Source organism: Ambystoma mexicanum, chromosome 1p (genome assembly GCF_040938575.1).
Source record: "Ambystoma mexicanum isolate Mex_15411 chromosome 1p, UKY_AmexF1_1, whole genome shotgun sequence".
NCBI classification, from domain to species: Eukaryota; Metazoa; Chordata; class Amphibia; order Caudata; family Ambystomatidae; genus Ambystoma; species Ambystoma mexicanum.
In genome coordinates, this window is record NC_090921.1 from 718,227,176 (window position 1) to 718,247,642 (window position 20,467).

The following is a 20,467-nucleotide window of genomic DNA, read 5'->3' on the forward strand; positions in this document are numbered from 1 at the left end:
TCGGCTTTCTATAAATGATCCCCCCTCACTACTTTTCTTAATGCACCGTGAATTTATTTAACTGTTCCAGAAACAAAACTTTGTTGGAGCTGTTCGCCATGATTTCAATGTATGCTCTCGGTTTATGTATATGTCCACCTCCATATGCTTCACAATATGTTTAGGGATTGGTTCCTTTTCCAAATGCTTTAACCTGTCTTCAAGCGGGTGTATGGGAGGACTTCAGATCCCGCAAAGACCCTGTGGTGCCCTGATGCTCACTCAGTTTGCTGCGCGGTCTGGATCCTGCTGTTATAATGCGGAGAACTACCAGACAAGGTAACATTGCTCAGGTTAGGTTTATTCTTCTGAAGCTGTAGATACAGGTAGGTACTAAGAACCCCCCGCCCCCCAGAGCTCCTTCCTCTCACCCCATATCACCCTGCTCTTATCAACTGTCTCTCCTGGAACCCACACAATGATGCAGAACTCTCATACCGTCACACTCCAGACGTTACAACCAAGCCTCCACCCCAGTGACTAGCCAAAAACGTATACAACAGGATATAACACCTGCCTTTTTCAGGCATTGAAGAATCCAACAGTGTCTCAAAGCACTAAGAAGCATAGTTGCAATTTCAGGGGGGGACTGAGATGTTTGCCCCCTAAACTTTGATGGGACTCCAAATCGCCTCCCCTGACCTTAGCATGAATGCATTTGCAGGGTGATTGTTGTGTTTGTAACCAGCAGATTCCAACAAAGGCCCCTGGTGAGGTATCCTTTGCGTTGGACTGTTTTGCTACTTTTTAGTTTGCACTATTAGGTGACACTCCATGTTGTATGTTAATGGTAGAATGCCGAATAAAGCAAAATTACTGACTGACTACAAGCAAAAACCATAGCATAAGTGTACAGCTAGGGGGGAAATAGTATATAAGGGGGGACACAAAGCGTGTAGGTGTTGTTTGGTTATTTACCTATGCGTAGACTTTCCATGGCACACAAAGCCCTATCATCATTCTGGTCTATGTTCTGCCCCTCCGTGCCCAAAATACATAATCCTGTGATCTCTCTGAGCTAGCTTTAAAAAGCAGTAACATCAAACTTCGTCCTTAAAGTGGATGCCAGTGTTATTTGAAAGCACTCTTCTGTGCGTTAATGGCTTAATTTGAGCTTTTAATGCACCATTAGTTCAATATAAATGTCTTAACCAAGCGTGCCTTCAGCCACTTTATTTATAAGCAGTAGGTGTGCCCTCAATTCCATTGCAGACAAGTAAGTACTCTCGCCATTTTGCAGCTGCTACCAATAATGACCAGTAAGTACCATTACGGCAGAGCATGGCAAATACCTTTCCCATGCCTACACAAAACCCAAAACTTCAGACAAGTATGCAAAAACCAAGTATGTAAAATCAAACAGAACAATCCTTGGATCCAGGGGATGGCTCCCTTTCCCTGGACTATTTCAGGTAGGATATCAAAAGTGTCCTTTTCAAACAATAATTCCTTAAGAATAGTAGAAAGGTCTCTTTCACCCACCACTTTCTTAAGGATGGCAAAAACGTGTCTTTTCAAGTAATAATTCCTTAAGAGTAATAGAAACGTCTCTTTCATACAGCACTTTCTTAAGGATGGGAACACTTGTCTTTTCAAGCAACAACTTTTGAAGAATAGCAAAAGTGTCTCTTTTAAACAACAACTTTTCAAGGATGGCAAAGTGTCTCTTTTACACAATAACATCTTAAGGATGATCTCCTGGTATACTCCCCTGCCAGGAATCCTTCAGTAGCTTCTTTGGATACCCCGGTATAATCTCCTGCCAGGTATCTTTTCATTATGTCTTTTCCTTTAATATACTTTAAATGGATTACCTGGTGTACTCCCCTGCTAAGAATCCCCTTCTGGGTTTTGTAGATCCCCTGTTATACTCTCCTGCCAAGTATCTTTATCCCAAAGGCTCACTGCCTGATCTGCTTCTTTCACCAGGACGTCTTAGAACATTCTGTTTCTCTTTCAGTATAACACAGTTGTAGTCCTTCATTGTTTATACTTCCTTGGCTTTAGGTACTACTTGTTCCAACTTCCCCCATATTGAGAGACTTGTTCAAGTTCTGTCTGCTAACTTCGTCAGTAGTATTCATTTGCTTGTGGCAATACTTGTTCCAATCTTCCCCATACTGACATCTTGTACATGGAGACTTGTACAGAGTTTGCCTTTCAACTTCTTCATTAATGTTCATCTGTTTGCGATAACATTTACTACAACTTTCCCCATATTGACTTCTCTTACATGAGGATTTGTGTACATTCTGTTTTTCTAATTTTCTTGGTTGGTATTCAAAATAGGTTCTCAATTGTTCATATGCCTGTTGGCACACCCCGGGGCCCCCAACACCTCTGAGCAAAATTGCCAGTGTTTGATGGTGTTTCTGACCCGTGGCATGTTGCAGCAGTGAGGTATTCACTCTGGGAAGGTGTTTCCACCTCTGCAGACCCTCTTTCAGTTCTCCCGCCGGCTCTGCATTCACTTGCAGGTAGAACTGCTGCTGTTTGACGTGACCACGTCCCCGAAAGCTTTGCTGCTCCCGCTGGTTCCTCAGTGGTCCTCCCACATCATCCGTTGTGCTTGTCTTGGTCTCGCGCCTCTCCGGTAGATTAGCGTGCATCAGTTTCTGCCTCCATTTTTGTTTCCCACTTCGCTCGCTCTGCATCTCTCTTCTTTTCCTACACTTTCACCTCTTAATTGAAGGTGCACATCATTTTTAAATGTCCCGCGCAGCAAATTTCCATTGTAACAAATAGTCTGCACATTTAGCTTGGTGGTTCCTTTAATCCACATTAACTCCTTCTTCCTCTTCCTAGTCTCAGTACCTGAGGTTTATGGGAGTTGGAGTCCATGGGATTTGTAGGCACTTTAAAGTTATATTGTTTAGATTTTTAGTTTAAACTGAAAATATCAGAAACAGGAGATGTTAAATGGGTTTATGAGGTATGAATGGTTACAGTGAGAGGGATTTGTAAAGTGACAAAAAGCCATCAAGTATTCAGGAATGATGAAGTCTTCTTCATTATGAAGTGAAGAATTCTGCGTCTCTCCTGATGGGGCCTCCACCTTTCCCCAACAGCCATCTCCTCCACTGTGATTCTCCCTCATAATACCTCCCCCAGGTTCAAAATCAGGTAGCAGTTGCCGTCCCCTGGTCACATGGGAGGAGATCTTTGGCTGGTGATTAGTGATTACTCCACAGGATTCATCACGCTAGTAATATCACAGATACATCTAACAATCCTCGGATACTACAACATTTGGTTCGAGGAGCAAACAGCAGCAGAATCCAAAGCTCAGAGTTCATACATGGCCAGTTTATACCTCAAACAAATGGACAAAGGAGTCACATATACTGCAGGCGACACTTTGGTTGAAATATTTTATGAATACGTTTTATTTATTGTCCTTACATGAGGGACCAACCATCTAATGATTCCTTTAAGTATCAACACGCAAATTCGTCAACTCCCAACATCCAATAGACAAAGAATCATTGCCAGGAGGCACTGGAAAACTCTGCACCTGGAAGAACTAAGAAATCTGATGGAAGGGGCAAAGCCCAACCCCAACGAACCTCTTACTACTGGAAAGATTCTTAGACACACTAGAAACCTGGATAACCAAGGCACTCAACACCCACACCCCACTAAAGTGTGCATCCTCTCAGAAAAAACATCAGCAAGATATTTCAAGCCCTGCCTAGGAAACCTGAAAAAAAAGAAATTGAATGCTAAAAGAATATGGACGAAATAGTTCAACCCACAAGACAAGGTTGTCTACCGAAGACAGATCTACCACTACAAAGCAGAAATCCTTAAAGCAAATAAACTGCGTTCCATGTCTTTACATAAAATGTTTATTTTGTGCGGGTCTCTCCTGCAGAGTAAATACATTGATTCGCTTCCCTTGCTTCTCTATCTCTGTCCCTATTCCTCAAAGCAGGGGTCCACCTTAATCGAGCACTCCCTGCCTCGAATAAACACATTAAGAGGAGGTTCCACGCCCCTTTCACTCCGACATCCCAACAAACATCTACCCACCCCCACACTTACCTTGATCCTCAGCCACAGTGGTGCTTCCAGTTCCTTGGTACAGGACCTATGACATTGTGAGCTGTGCTCCTGTAAACACCACCTTCCATGCCAACTACCCCCCACTACCAGATCCACCAGACACACTCCCTTCCGCACCTCCCCCGATGCGTGATACTTTGTTGCGCTGCAAGTTTAGCATGGTAAAGACCTACATAGCACTTGCAGTGCAGCAAAGACATGCCGCCAGAAACTTTAATATTTTAAACAAATCAATAAAGCACCACATCCAGAGAAATACCTTTATCAAATCATTAAGGAGATGTGGAACTCCGCTTCTTGCAGCAAAGTTCTTTCATCTACCCAAAAATTATGTGATGCTATCACCAACCCTTTTAGAAGCAACGTATTAAACATACAACACGCCCCCAATGCTGCAATAAGGAATGGAACTAGTAGCAACAACCAAACCCCGGGCAGCCACAAACAGCCTACAACCCCACAAATGAACAGTTTTAAAGCAATGCCAGAACCAGACTTTAAAAAAAATGTGTGATAGTTAGGCTCTGTTATGTACACATGTCTCCCAAACGTCTACAAAGGGTTTCCCCACAACGATACACCAGCACTCTATTTTTACAAATGTATAAACTGCTCACAGGAAACAGGAATTTTATCAAACGCTTTCAAGACTACTTACATCAAAACACTTCTAAAGTTGTTCACCCAGAAGATCCCCAACATTTTTATCCCATCTCAAACAAATTCTAGAGAGCTATGCATACAGCCAAATCTTGCAGAATTCAGAGTCGAATAACTTAATAGACCTCTTCAAAGTCAGTTGTAGACCTATGGTAGGCAGAAAATCGGCACTAGTTTTCATCTGGGACAACCTCCAAATCTCAGTGATAACAACATCACCTTAGCACTTATACTCCTTGACATCTCAGCAGCATTTAACACAGTTAACTATAGTAGACTAATTAGGAGGCTTGATAAAACTGAATGCCAAAACACAACTCTACAATGGATAAGATGTATCTAGCGAAATTACAGAACTCACCCGGCTCCCCCTTTCATTTCAAACCCCCAACCCATTTCCTGTGGAGTTTCTCTGGGATCAAAACTCTCATCACTCCTCTTCAATATTTATATGACCCAATTAATTGCGATCACAACATCTCACTGGATACAACTATGTGAATGACACACACATCCTGTACAAAATTAGTGACAATTGAAACTCCAGCATCACCCTGAGCAACTACCTGACACAAATAAACTGGCTAAAGCTCAAATCAGACAAAATGGAAACAATAATAGTCTAACCCCACGATGCACCTGAAACTATTCTACCATGGTATTTGGAAATGGGAAAATGCCTAAAATGCATGCTAGAACCTCACATCAATGCAATAGTCAGAAAGTGCTTCTACCATCTCCACTTCATCCGACAGATTATGCCCCACCTCCCTTTCAAACAGAGAGTGTCTCCCAGTCATCGGTCATCTCTGTGATTCTTTGAAGAATGAATTATGCAAACAGAATATACCAAGGTATGCTGGTATACCTCACAAAAGATCTTCAACAGATCCAAAAAACAGCAGCCAGACTACTACTCGGACTCAACAGAGGGGACATATATCACCCGCTCTCAAAACACTCAACTGGTTTCCAATCAAAAAATGGATCCACTTCATGGCCCTCTCCATCGCACAAAGAATCCTCAAAGATGAAGGAACAGAATTTCTTCAAAATAAAATCTTGTTCATCAGTCAACCAGAGACCTAAAATGTTTTATTAAAAATGTAAGTGGGTTCTTATATCACACTTCATGCCAGGTCCAGCCTTTAATCATGGGGCCAGGTTGGGAATCCATGCTGCTCACGTTGTGTTGCTTCCATGACAAGTGCGCTGCCCCTGAGCTATATTCACTAATGTCTTCCTGAAACCAGAAAGTCTACAGAGAAAAACACAGATACTCCTCCTTCTCAACCATAGTGGCTAAACACTGGAAGAAGCTACTAAATAAACTGTGTACCCTACAGGACTGCCTGAAATTTGGGGAAAATCGAAAAACTTGGTACTTCAAGACATAATAGATAGAACGTTTAACCTACAGCCATAAAGCAGTAGAAACAACATCTCTCAACAGATAGACTTTAATAGCAGACACAACCATACCCGTTCTCACCATTTGCCCAGAGCACAACATGCAGGATTCAGAGAATTATGATGATCAAGAAGACAACACCTCAAGGTACCACCAAACCCTAAGGGAAAGCCTTTCCCTGTCCCTCGAAATTCCTAAAACAACAACACAGGTGATCATCACGCATCAACCACAAAAAGCAAACACCTCACAAAACAACTCAACTGACAGCAAGGACAAACGTGTGAAAGCACAACGGAAATCCACATGGACACCCCGTACCTTTTTGACTAACCCTCAATTTCTCTCCACCTTACTCGTCACACACAATCGTAAACCACCCATTTGCATGGAGCTTTATAAAACCCTCACACCCAACCTCGAACAGTGTAAATTTGTGCATCTAACTTAGATTGACATACTCATCCCCTAGCCAACACACGACAATTCACTGGACGCAAAGCACTCAATTCAATCACTTCACAATTATAAAGTTTTCACAGAAACAGAGCTGGGTACTACCGAACTGCACCATCCACACAAAGCAACAATATGCGATCTTTTATACAAGGCCAGGCACCGTAAGACCACCACGGTGGGTCATGGGCACAATATGAATATTGGATAACTTAACAAAGCAATGCAATCTCTCCTTTCCCTCTCCTCTAAACTATCAAGCCACACCCACTCGCACATCTGCCAGAGCACCTGGAGACAATGCAAATGGCAGCGGTGAGCAGTGCAACTCGTAATAAAATAAGATGAGATGTGTCATCATGTCTCTCCTACTGTCAGCAGGGCTCTAGGAGTGCTGGTCAACACTGTTTCTTTGTGAGACAGAAGCACATAAAGTAACACTTTCAGTCCCTTTTATCTCTGAATGTGTGAGCAATTAGACTGGAGTTCAGTAAAATTAGCAGCTCATTAAAAGACCAAAAAAGGTACTTGCCATCACTAAAGGCTGATGGGGAGACATTCGTGGTTCCAATTAGTTGACAGCCCTCTTGTGTAAGGACTGAAAACATGCCCCTCTTCTAAACAAAGAAGCATTTTTACTTAACTTTTAATATTTGCTTTAGGATCTTTTTTTTAAATGGAAAGGCCAATATTGCAGAATGTCTTATATATTGTGTTAGGTGTGCACGTTGTGTGTGATGGGCCTTAACAACCTATATTGTTTACGGTATTGTGGACAAACATTTTGTGCTCATCATATTGACATTACAAAAAAAAGTAATAGTGGGAAATTGGGAAAAGGCAAGTGTTTTGCTAACTCTTTTAAAAAGCACTACTCTAAATTAAAAAGGTATCAATCAAGATGAATATCCACTTGTTTTTGAGTTTGATTATTTCGAGTAATTACATTGGCCCTCATTACGACCCTGGCGGAGATCGTGGTGCAATATGCACCATGGAGCACGGCGGAAAGCTGCCGATACCGCCATGGGGGTTGGCGGATTTACCGCCCCATTCCGACCTTGGCGGGGCGGTAAATCCCCATTCCCCATTTTACCCTTCCCCATTCCCATTTTTGCCCCATAGGGTATAATGGGAGTGGGGAAGGCGTTAATTACGCCACCGTAAAATACGGTGGCGTAATTAACAACAAGGTCCCGTAGCGCCATGGATTTCTCCGCCCGGAAAAACCAGGCGGAAACCGCTCCATGGCGCTACGGGAACTCGTAGTAGGGTGGAAGGGTCCGCCGCGAATACCGCTGGCGTAAACCCACTCCGCCAGGGTCGTAATGAGGGCCATTGGAATATTTTGGGAAAAACATGAGGCCTCATTACAAGTTTGGTGGTAGCATTGCCGGTAAAACTGGCAGGCTGCCGCCAAACTTGAGATTTTTTGTGGCACCTGCGAATGGGCAATTGCCAGGTCATTTAGGCCTCGCTCGACCTGGTAATTGCCCATTGGCGGGCGCCTGAAAAATATGCTCCCCATTCCCATTTGAGCCACATAGGGCTCAATGGGAATGGGGAGGATGGATTCACCGGATCCATCGGTGAATGGTGGCTGTGCATCCGACATGCTCTGCTGGGAAGGCCCCCGCGAGCAGAACTCGTAGTTTCCCGGTCGGGTAACAATGGTACTGGCAAGCTTACCGGTACTGTTGTTACAGGACCGGCAAACCTATGAGTGTTTCACAATTCCATCTGTGAAAATGAATAACCCTACATTAATAACTGCACCCATCTCAATGGCCACACTTCCTTGAATGCATTTCAATAAATGTCTCTGATTTCATATGTCATACACAAATTCCACATGATGAGTTCCAAATGCAAAGCATAACAATATGAGAGTGCACGGCATTCCAAAATGTAAAGCATATTACTTGTGGGTAGTTAGGAAACTTCCACAATGCGGTTGTTATTTAGTTACCAGCATAAAGCCAATTCCTGGATAAATGGCTGGTGAGTGACACGAGCTGTTCAGAAGCAATAACCCCCATGATTCTGGTGCATCTCAAAGATGCTCCTAGGTACCAGCGTCGGAAAGCTCAACATTTTCCTCTGAGGCCACAACATGTAAAAACATTCCAGCTGTGACCACAATACGCGTATACATATATTGGGTTTGTGACATAGATACAAGCAACTTATGTAACCAGCTCGTGTGGCGACCATCTACCATTGGCATGGCCTTTCATTGGTGTGTTAGTGCATTGCTACACTGCCCAGGTCAGTGCCGCGGGGTACTGCGTCATACGTGTGTAACCGAGGGGAATGATGGCCGCAGTGGTGCAGTTGCCACAGGCAGGAGGGGGAAAGCATGTGTACATGTGTCTTTGGTCATGCAGATTCAAGGCATAGGTGGCAATTCAGACATTTGGGGGCTGCCTTTAGTACTCCTGAAACTGTTGGTGTTGTAGACGTAGGGAACAGGGTGGAGGCGATATGCACAAGGTCAGTTAAAATTGTAAAGGCCTTCACCTTACCTGTGAGCAGTACTAACTTACCTATAATGTGGGTGGTCGTTAGGAAGTCTCTAGCATTGCCTGCTAAATACTCATGTACGTCCAGGTCATAAATGTTTTTTGGTATTGGGTGCTAAACATTTGTGGTCTGCACTGAGAAAGAGGTTCTCCACTCAGAAACGCCCTCAAAAAAGGATGGCAGTACCAAGTGGTGCATATATGATGAATGTGGGTTATGCTTGGGCGGCTACCCGGCTACTTCTGCCCGTTTGCAGCCCCCACTGGCCTTGCACGGAAAGATTTTAGAGTTCACATTGCCTGGAGGCTGGTTTGATGGGAGACAGAGAGGCAATAGAGAACAGAGTGATTGGACATGTGGCCTCTTGGAAATATGCAATACCAGCCTGCCCCCTGTGTTATCTTAACATGCTGGAGTCTGCATACATGATTTGAAGGAGCTCTCAGACACTGTCCATTCGTTTTGTTGTGTCAGGCAAGTATTTTTGCCATAATTGCTTGCAGTCATTTGGTCTCATTACAAGAGTGGCGGTCCAGAAATAAGGGCACTGTATCGGCACCCTTTCTGGACCGCCACAATCCAAGTCTGCCTTCATGGGCCATTGCACCCAGCAGGTGTGACCTGCCGGGCGCAACTTGCCCCGGTCGACATAGTTGTCACAGTGCTTCCATGTCCCAATTCCCATGGAGTCCATGTAAGTCCCACGGAAATGGGGATTTGCACTTTCTGCTGCCTGATATCCCGGGCCGCCGGAACTTGTAATGTCCCGGTGGCCACAGGATCTCAGGCACCAGAAACGGTGTTACTGGTGGGTTACTGCCGGACTCATAATGAGTCCAGAAAGTGAGGAAAGAAAATAGCCAAATCTGGGTTTTGAGGACGCATGCATGAGTCCTTACTTTCTTGCTTCCCAGAGGACTCAGTCAGGTTAGCTCAAGCTACTGCCAGAGATGTCTATTGGTCTAAGTGCACAGACCTGGGTGCTTTGATAGTACAACATGTTCATGCATACAAATACGTAAAAGAAGCCCCTTGTAAGCTACCCAATGACAGTAGCTGTTTGTATAGCATTCTGATGGTATACTATGCTTCATTGGTTAGAGTATTAGGTTTTAGCATTAGCAGGTGTCCATACTCAAATTGTACTCACACACAGCGCTCCAGACCACTCTGTGGCAAATTGACCTCCTTCTTTGCGCCAGACCCTGAGATTATTACAGTCAATTTAACTTTGCCAAGCCCCCCTCTCCCAACATTGTGGGCAAAATGACCACTAGGAAGCAGTTCTAAGGCGGGATATGAGTGCTTTACACAACGCCAAAACAAATAGACAAACACACTGTTCTCACGAAACAAAACTTCTTTGAAAAGGGAGTACAGTAGCACAACCAGAACTGCATGCACACATTCCTTTACAATGTTTTAGGGCCTTGAGGTGGGTATGAAGGCACATCTGGGAGCTGGAGAACATGCATTTTCTTCAAAGGCATGTGCCCCCGCTTTGGCTCTTTGATCTGTGCCAGGGCTGACCTTTCCCAGGCAAAGTGCAGGAGAAAGCACACTGCGATTTATACCCCCTACTTGGATTGCAATGCCCAATACTGAAAGTATCGTATAACGCATGCTTTTAATCAAGTTGCTACCAATTGCATACACTATTTCTTCAGGAAGCTTTGCCATCTTATTCGTTCAGAGGATGCCCTCCCTGAAATCTCTGCAAAGATTTTTGTGGATTCCAACGCGTAACATATTACTCCACTTATTAATAAACCCTTTATGGAAGATATATACATCCTCAACTGAAATGCTCTATTATGTAGCCACTTTTTAAAAAAAATGGATCAATAGTTTTGAACAATTACTGACCAGTTGCTGGGCTCACTTGGCCATCTAAGGTTTTTGAACAAGGAATCGTCTTTCAGCTTCAAGCATTTATTGGACAACTATCAATCCTGTTTTGCCCCCTAATCATGGAACTGAAGCGGATTTACTGTCATTCTGGGATGATATCCAGGAGGAAGCTGATCAGAATGAACATACGGCCTTGGCTATGCTGGATCTTTTGGCTGCCTTCGAACACGGTCGATCATAATATAATGCTTGGCTGTTGAACAGATGTTATTAATATGTCAACTTATGCCTTGAAATAGTTCCCATTTCTACCAGGGAGATCACAGTAAGTTAAGCGTGGACCATTTGTGTTACCTAAGAAAATGGTGACATGTGGGGTCGCACAGTGTTGTCCTCTTTGCTCCTGCTGTTTTTTAACATCTACATCTGACTATTGCTTAAAATGTTCAATAAGCATGGACTGAGCTACGATTCCTGTGCGGATTATACACAAGTATAAATCAATACTAAAAATAGGAGGGGGAAAGCATGTGTACATGTGTCTTTGGTCATGCAGATTCAATGCATAGGTTGCAATGCAGACATGTGGGGGCTGCCTTTAGTACTCCTGAAACTGTTGGTGCTGTAGACGTAGGGAACAGGGTGGAGGCGAGATGCACAAGGTCAGTTAAAATTGTAAAGGCCTCCTTACCTGTGAGCAGTACTAACTTATTAGTAAATCAATACTAAAAATATTCATTCCGGTAACCTAATTTATTTCCTAAATGATGGTGAATCGCGGCTGCTAAAGAATTCCACTGATACCAACATTCACATTAAATACTCTTCTAAAGTAAAACAGCTTGGCTTCTCTGGGTAGCAGGAACTCGATCTAAGTGCTCAACTAAACCAGCTAGTATTGTGGTGGTAACCACACTGACCTCTCCACATAGGCCTGAGTAGGTTATCCCCAGGTCCATAACAGCATGTGTCTGCAATAAATCTCTGGTCGTAATCCAATCACACAGGAGTCATGCTTAAAACATGCTCTGAGCGGTTTGACACAGGAGGACAACAAAAGGAAATTCAGTGAAGGAAAACTCCCCAGCGTGAGACAAGGGAACATAGAAAAAAAAGACTCAAGCATCCATGCAACAACCAGTGCTCTTAGGTTTCCCCTTCATCAAAAAGGTGCGTCTTGAGTAGTTTTTTAAATGTGGTGAGGGAGACACTGGGCCTCATTACACGGTCGGCGGTAAGGGTTTACCGGTACCGGTAAGGGCACCGGTACCGGTAAACCCTTACCGCCTTACTACGGGTTCCCTTTGCGGGACCCGACCTTAACGGCTGCTTTTACCAGCTGTTAAAGTAGGGTGCCGCAAAGGGACCTCGGTGCTAATGACGGTACCACAATTTGCGGTACCGTAATTAGCTCCTTCCCCATTCCCATTATGCCCTATGGGGGTAAAAATGGGAATGGGGAAGGTCCTTGGTTAATGGGGAATTACCGGCCCCGCTCACCTTGGAGTAGGCCGGTAATTCCGCCATCCACCAAGGCGGACACGTTAAAATACCGGCGGCAACCATGGCGCTAATAGCGCCATGGTTACCGCACAATGTGTAATGAGGCCCACTGTCTTTAATCAAAGGGGGCATAGGGTTCCAAATCGTAGGAGCCCAGTGAACAAAATTAGTACCACCAACTTTTGTCAACGTTTTTCGCGGTTGTGGTAGGTTGTGTTTTCCATTTCATCGAAGACTTCTTCGTACGGATGCCTTGGTTAGTCTCTTGACAAGATAGCTTGAGGAAGACCCAGCCAAGCACTTGTAGATCATAACCGAGCACTTGAATTTTATTCTCTGTTGTACCGGTAGCCAATGAATCTTTTTTCTGGCTACTGAGATTTTATCCCGTCTATTTAGTCCAAACACGGCCCTAACTGCACCGCTTTGTATGGTCTGCAGTTTTGTGATGTTGCCTTTAGAAGTGCCCATTAAGATGCTGTTGCAGTAATCTAACTTTAAATTGATTATTGCTCCTACAATCAGTGCTAGGTTTTTCTCGGATAGGTATGGTCGAATTTGCCAAATGAGATTGGTGTGAAATGCAAATGATGATTTTAGGTAGGAGACATGTCTTTTATAAGAAAGATGAGAGTCCATAAAAATTCCCAAGGTCTTGACATGCTCTGAAACTTCAATGAAGCTTTTATTAATCTTCTTTTTTTTTTAATTGTTGGTTTTACTTGCCTGTTTTCTGAGGTGTGCCAAGGATTAACAGTTCTGTCTTTGCCTCATTGAGGGCAAGGGAGTTGTTGGCCGTCCATTTTTGTATGGCATTGAACACTTCATTAACTCTCTGCACATCCTTTTCGTATGAACCTGTCAGTTCAAAAACCAATTGGGTGTCATCAGCATAGTTTGTAAACTGGACACCCATATTTTTTAGCATGTCACATAAGAGTTTGGAGAAAATAAAAAGTAACGGCGACAAGCACAATCCCTGCGGGACGCCACACATCAACAACGTTTTCAGGGTGCTGAAGTTACCCTTCATGACAGCAGCCATTCTTGGGCCTAACAATGATTTAAACCAGTTTATGGCTGATAAGGAACATTTGCCCGTTGTTCTTCGTCTCTCAGCCAGGAGATCATGATCTAAGAGAACAAATGCCGAAGAAAGATCGAGCAACATAAGTAAAGCAAGATTTCCTTTTTCAATTATATTAGCAATGTTAACCTGGAGATCCAAGAGCGCAGTCTCTGTTCCATGTTTGGCCATAAATCCGGATTGCTCATTGGCCAGTAATCAATTTGTATCCACAAACTTCTGATACTGCAGGTAAGCAATCTTATCAATGATCTTGAGTAAAAATGGCACATTAGTTATAGGCCTATAATTACCCGGTATTCATGGATCTAAATTTTCCTTTTTTATAAGAGGTGTGATCCAAGCTTCCTTGAGGTCCGCAGGAACATAGGCTTCTTCAAATGATGGGTTAACAAATTGTACTACCCAGGGAGCTGAGGTGTCTGCATACTCCTTGAATAGATTAGCGGTGAAAGTATCTCCCTGACAAGAAGATGGGCTTAGTTTATGTACAACCTCCAATACCTCTGCAAGAGTGACTTTTTTAAAAGAAAAAAGGATTGGATGATGGTCCAGTGGGTTACTCGTATCAGTCAGTATTAATAGGAGAATTTCCTTGTGTTCTAAAAGCTGTTTTTTCTGTGCTTCTGTTTTTTTGGAAAAACCTACATGGATATCTTGACACCACTTATCGCTTTTTTGAGCAGAGAGGGTAGTAGGGAGGGGTCTTTCAGTTCTTTGAGGATAGAAAAGATTACTTTCGATGGCGATTTAGGTAGTTGAATCCTTGTATTAAGGTGTTCTGATTTAGTTTGGAAAATAAGCATTTTATAAGCTTTAACTGCTTGCTTATAAAGTACCAATGATGGCTCGGATTGATCTTTCCTCCAGAGACGCTCCGCTTTACGCTTGGCTCTTCTGGATTCAAGAATGTCGCTAGAGAACCATTTATTCAGTGAGGTAGATGTACTACTTTTTTTTTGTTTAAATGGTGCCAATTCGTCAAAGGCTTGATTAGTAGCCTTTCTAAAGGCCTCAGGGAAGGTGTCTAGCGGTGTATATTGATTTAACAATGGCAAAGGCCTGAGGGAAGGTGTCTAGCAGTGTATATTGATTTAACAATGGCAAGAGAGGGAAGACCTTAACCTTAAAATTCTCTCTGGCTATTGCCACCTTTTACGCCAATTTCCCACAGATATAGTTTGTCTGGAGGGCTGTATCTGTCTATTGACAGTATGGCAAACAAAGTTAACCATATAATGGTCATGCCATGCACATTTTGAGATTGATGTAACTATTATCTTTTGATTTTTTGCTAGAATCCAATCAAGAGTATTTCCAGACAGCAACAAACACAGTCTGAAGTGGGGGCCAAGATGTCTCATGCCCTATTTAAAGACTTCCCCCATGAACTCAGGACTACAAAGCATCCTGGCTGTGGAGCATACCCAGAGCAAGCATGTGACCCTTCTGGCCAATCAGCTGGAAGCTAGTCAGTCCAAGCACTATATAAGGACTATCTCCCATGAGAATGGTGGAAGGGAGTTTTGTGGTAAAAAGAAGACAAGTTGTGGTGTTAAAGAGGCAGCAGCTTACTGGAGCAGCAAGAAGGAAGGTTGCTGGGCTGGCTGTAAGCCTTGGAGTTGAAGACCAGATTATAAGACCCAGAGAGGAGAGGAAGACTGCTGGGATGGCTGTAAGACCTGGAGTGGAAGACCACATTTTAAGACCCAGAGAGGAGAGGAAGACTGCTGGGCTGGCTGTAAGACATGGAGCGAAAAACCATATCATAAAACCCAGAGAAGACTGGAAGACTGCTAGGTGTTCTCTAAGACATGGAGTGTAAGACCAGATTGTAAGACCCAGCGAGGAGAGGAAGACTGGTGGACTGGTACCTGGAGTGGAAAGATGGATTGCAAGACCCAGATAGAAGGTGAAGCTGAAAGTTTTGCCCAAGGGGTAGACAGAGCAAGAGGACAGAGAAGGTGAAGATGGAGGCTCTGGCCAAGGGGAAGGCAGAGCAGGAAAAGGGCATAGACCCAGATAACAGAATGATGGGACGGTGGCCCATAAGAGTGAGCAGTGCACTATATGCCCGGGTGCAGAGTAGTGAGCAGGGCACTACATCCCGGAGTCTGGACTAGTGGGCAGGCACCTATATCATTGAGAAAGTGACAAGAAGGAGGAGGTGAAGATAAGAAAGGGTCCCCTGGAGCTCACCCAGGAAAGAATAACCTGTAGTGTCCTTGCGAAGTGCTGGGGAACACAATAAAAAAAAAACAGCCATCCTGACACCTTAAATTAAAAGCCTAAACAGGAATATGCTCGCTGCGTCATTTGTTACAACCTATGACAGCGAGAACCTCTTTCTTTAAACGGAGACTCCTTCATAGAAATTCTCCTTATATTGAGAAAAAACCTTTTATGAAAGTGGCCGGCTCCCTGATTAATGCCAGGATTAATTTTTATCCAGGGACTCTTAAGTACAGGTTAGAACGAATGCAAAACCCACTAAACTCTGCAGTTCACCTGATATTTTGTGTGACTCAGGCAGCAGCTATCTCTCCTTTTGGCCAATCTCTATACTGGCTTCCAGTGAGATGCCACATTTTTTTAAAGTCTCTTTAAATGTATCCATGTTCAGGCCCACCTCTACTTACAGAGAAAAATTCATAATTAAAAATCAGCCGAACATTACGATCAGAAAGAAGCCCTCACGCTCCTTATTGCTCCTCAATCTTGATATACACACAGAGGAGATAGCAGCTTTGCTGGTCATCGTCTCTGGAACTCACTATTTTATGTTTATAAATATCAATCTACTTTTTTGTAAGTGATTCACTACTCCGATTTTTTGTTGATATATCTGACACTGCCGTTTCTATGTCCAGTCATTCATGGCACCTTGACAAAGTTGTCTGAGGCCTTTACTTGTAATGCTCAATCGACACCCCCCCATGTGGGTGAATGACTGACCCCAGCCCTTCAACCATCTGGAGATAATGGAGCCCCGTGCCTACCTTGGTCATGACTGCACGCCTCATACTGTGATATGCAGGACGGCCTCCCTGTCAGACTCTTGCCCTCGCACCCCTGCCCTTATTGTACAAATTGGTTCCCATTGTCAATCAGGGAACCTGCGTGCAGACCATGCTTGGGGCAATATATAAATAGCACCTTTGCTCTTTGCAAGCTTCGCCTAGCACGTTCAATAACTTACCCCCATGGTGTGCATATATGTTATGCAGATAGACGTGCTGTCCAGAGAAGTGGTCGACTGTAAATTGGTCGAAAGACAAATGGTCGACGTAATTTGGTCGAAAACCAAATGGTCGAATTTTGTTTTTTATTTATATATGTATTTTTTAGGTTTTCCTTTAGGGAAAAAAATGTTTTTTTAGAAAAAAAAGGGGTGAAAATAAAAAATAAAAAATTCGACCATTTGGCTTTTGACCAAATTGGTTCGACCATTTGTCCAGTCGACCAAATTTTTTCGACCAAATGTCTGGTAACCGATAGACGTCACTCAATCATTTGACCAAGTTGGACCTTTTCAGAAAACCTTTGAAATCTGATCAAAAGTTGAACATCAAAGGACTCGGCATCAGGAGGACTCCGGTTGCACAGCCATAACATTTCATTAGGTTATTTCAAATTCATTGAGCTTGGGTATGCAAAGGAAGGGAATTCTGTGCAAAAGTCCCAGAGCTCCTGGGTCATTGAGTGAACTATGGCTCTAAGGATGCCTTCTGCTTAATCTCCTTATTGAGCCACAGGTTCCCTTAAGGACCACCTCAACGGCATACTACTATGACACAGTTCTCAGAGTGGGTTCACTCGTTCATGCATACACCCTATTCACCATGTTCAAACCCCATGCCCACAGTATTCCTGGACCAGCATTCTTCTTTAGGCAGGCCAATGGCTTGATCTTCAAGGCCCCAAAGTTCTCTCGCAACATGTTGGACATATTTGTGATGACAAAGTTCCTATTGTCAATTGCCAGGAGGAGTTGTATTTTCCTTTTTGCCAGGCATCAATGCCTGGAATCTCAGAATATATCCTTTCTCTGCAACCCCCTCCCTCTCTCCTCTCTTGTCACTTCCATCTGTGTAACATTATTGGCTACACTCTTGCCTGGATTTTGTCCTTTTTATCCTCTGTGCTGTCTGCATAGGGCGCTGTAGGCCACTTTGTTTGAGGAAGTGACGTCATTGGCTATGCTTATCTTAACTAGGAAGCCTCTGTTTGGCAAGCCTGCGCTCTGCCTGCTTTTTTTGTGGGTCTGAAGAAGTTTCTGCCATGTGGGCTTTGATCTGGGAAGTCTTTGGCAGTATCAACATTTGGTCTGGCTTGGACAAAACTCTGATTCCTCCATTTGTGCAGCCTGCTTTCTGCCGAACCTTTAGGAACACATTGATTTTCGGGCTTCCAGGCCTTTTGCAGCTTCTCATGAATGTCTTAATCTCGATCTGTTGGGATGTGATAAATTATATTTTCCTTGTTTATTGCCCTGATTCTCCCATTGGTGGTTTCGTTGTCACTGGCATATTCCATAACTTCCACCATTAGATTGCACTTTCCAATCGAAGTCGGGTTATGAGAGCAACCTCCATCAGCTCCATGCAAAAATGTCCCTTGAGAAAAAGTCGCCAGGCAGGCCACCTTTTTCCCTACACCCCTAAAACTATTCCCCCACATATTCTAGGACAGGTAAAATGTTTTATTCTAAATCCAGTCCTAGAATATTTGTGGCAAGTGCTTGATCTTTGTGTGAGTGCAAATTTGGGGGAACGTTACCCCCTGGAGACCGTTTCCCAGGTGACTTTATCACTGGACACCCCTCCCACTGGTTCCCTCTCAGAATCCTTTCTCTGATGGTCATTGTGCACCCTTTAAATACCTGCTTCCTTTCTCTCTCGCTGTGCGCTCTTCTCATCTCCATGTCTCTCCTCCGTTCCTTCAGCAGACTCCTCTGAGGGACTGGAGTGAATTGATCAGGAGGGAAAGCAAGCATTTGTATCTCTTTCTTTGTAGCCAATTATTTTCCTACTACTTCCAGGAATGGGCAGAGGGGTCACTTTCTGTGGTACCAGCGTTTCCCAGGACCGGAGTTAGCTTCCTGCAGAAAAATATAAAACCTTAACTCCCATCTCGCATTCTAAGATCAAGCACTCCCCACTTTTTAGTGATTCCATCCTCTATCTCTGTCAGGATCGGAAGATCAGACTTCTCAACCTTGGCCCTGACTCTGTGGAACTCGCTTCCCTGACATATTCGACGCACACAAGACAATATGTCATTCCGCAAACTTGTCTCTTTCCGTAATTTCAATCGCAACCATCTGAAGCGATTGAAACCCCAGTAAACCGATGACTAAATGCTCAATGAAACTCCTAACAAAGCCATCAATGAATGAATATGCCCATTAATATGGCCATTAAACAAACCCCATGCTGGAAACGCAGAATAAAGATCCTCCATACCTGAAACACAGAATAATGATCTCCCACAAAAAAACCTCCACCAAATCTCTGTCTGTGTCAGGCACTCTCCCACCCCAACGATTTCACAGTGTACTGCCCAGCCCCTCTGTTTCCTGTGTTGTCGCCGGGTGCCTCCATCACCCTCAAGTTCACTGTGATGTCGATGTATGCTCCAGCGCCCAGCCCCCTATGTTATTACTGTGTGCACCCTAGCCCCCTCTGGTCTCAAGATCCTGCTCCGTCCCCCTCCTCCCCCTTTGGTTTCCCGTGTGGTCGCTGTGCACCCCTGCCCCCTATTTCCCATGATGTCGATGTGTACCCCTCTGGTCCCCCATGCTGTCGCAATATGCCCAACCCCTCTAGTCCCTGTGATCTCACTGTGTGCCTCTCAGCCTCCTTCGCCTCCTATTGTCGCTGTGTACCCACTGCACTCTCTTACCCTGCCTGTGATGTCACTATGTGCCCCCTTTGGTACTCCAGGTTTTCGCTCTGTACCCCTTCCCTCTGGTCCCTGTCCTTGTCAGTCCGTCCCTGTGTTATCAATGTGTGCACCCATGCGGTCTCTGTCATCCTGTTTTATAGCTGTGTACCCCTTTGATCAGCCGTGCTTTCGCCGTAGGCCCAGCCCTCTCTAGTGCTCACAATGTCGCTACGTGTTCCTTTGGTACCCCATGTTCTCGCTCTGCACCACTACCCTCTAGTCCCTGTGATGTCACTGTGTGCCCCCTAGCCTCCATTACTGCCTGTTGTCGCTGTGTACCCACTGCACTCTCTCACCCTGTTCTGTCACTATGTACCCTATGGTGCCCCGTGCTCTGTACCACTGCCCTCTGGTCAACCGTGCTGTCGCTGTAAACCCATCCCCCTCTGGTGCCTGTGATGTCGCTATGTGCCCTTTGGTACCAATGTTCTCGCTCTATACCTCTGACCCCTGGCCCATACCCCTGTCAGTCTGTCTCTGTGTTATCAATGTGTGCCCTTTCTGTCACCTGTTTTGTCGCTGTATACGCCTCTGACCCCCCCATGCTGTTGCTGTAGGCCCAGCCCCCTCTAGTGCCCGTGATGTTGCTATGTGCCCTCTTGATACCCCGTATTCTCACTCTATACCCCTGCCATCTGATCCCCGTACTGTCGCTTTATGCCCAACCCCCTAGTCCCTGTGATGTCAGTCTGTCCCTGTGTTATCAATATGGGCAACCATGCCCTCGCTGGCTCCCACGATGCTGCTGCATCCATCAGCCCTTTGGTCCCCGTATTGTCACTGCGTACCAGCTCTCCTCCGTTCCCCATGATGTCGCTGTGTACCCCTCTGATCCCCTGTGCTGTCGCTGCATGCCCAGTCCCTATAGTTCCTGTGATGTCACTGCGTGCCCTGCGTACCCCCTGCCTCTTCTAAATAGTCCCCGA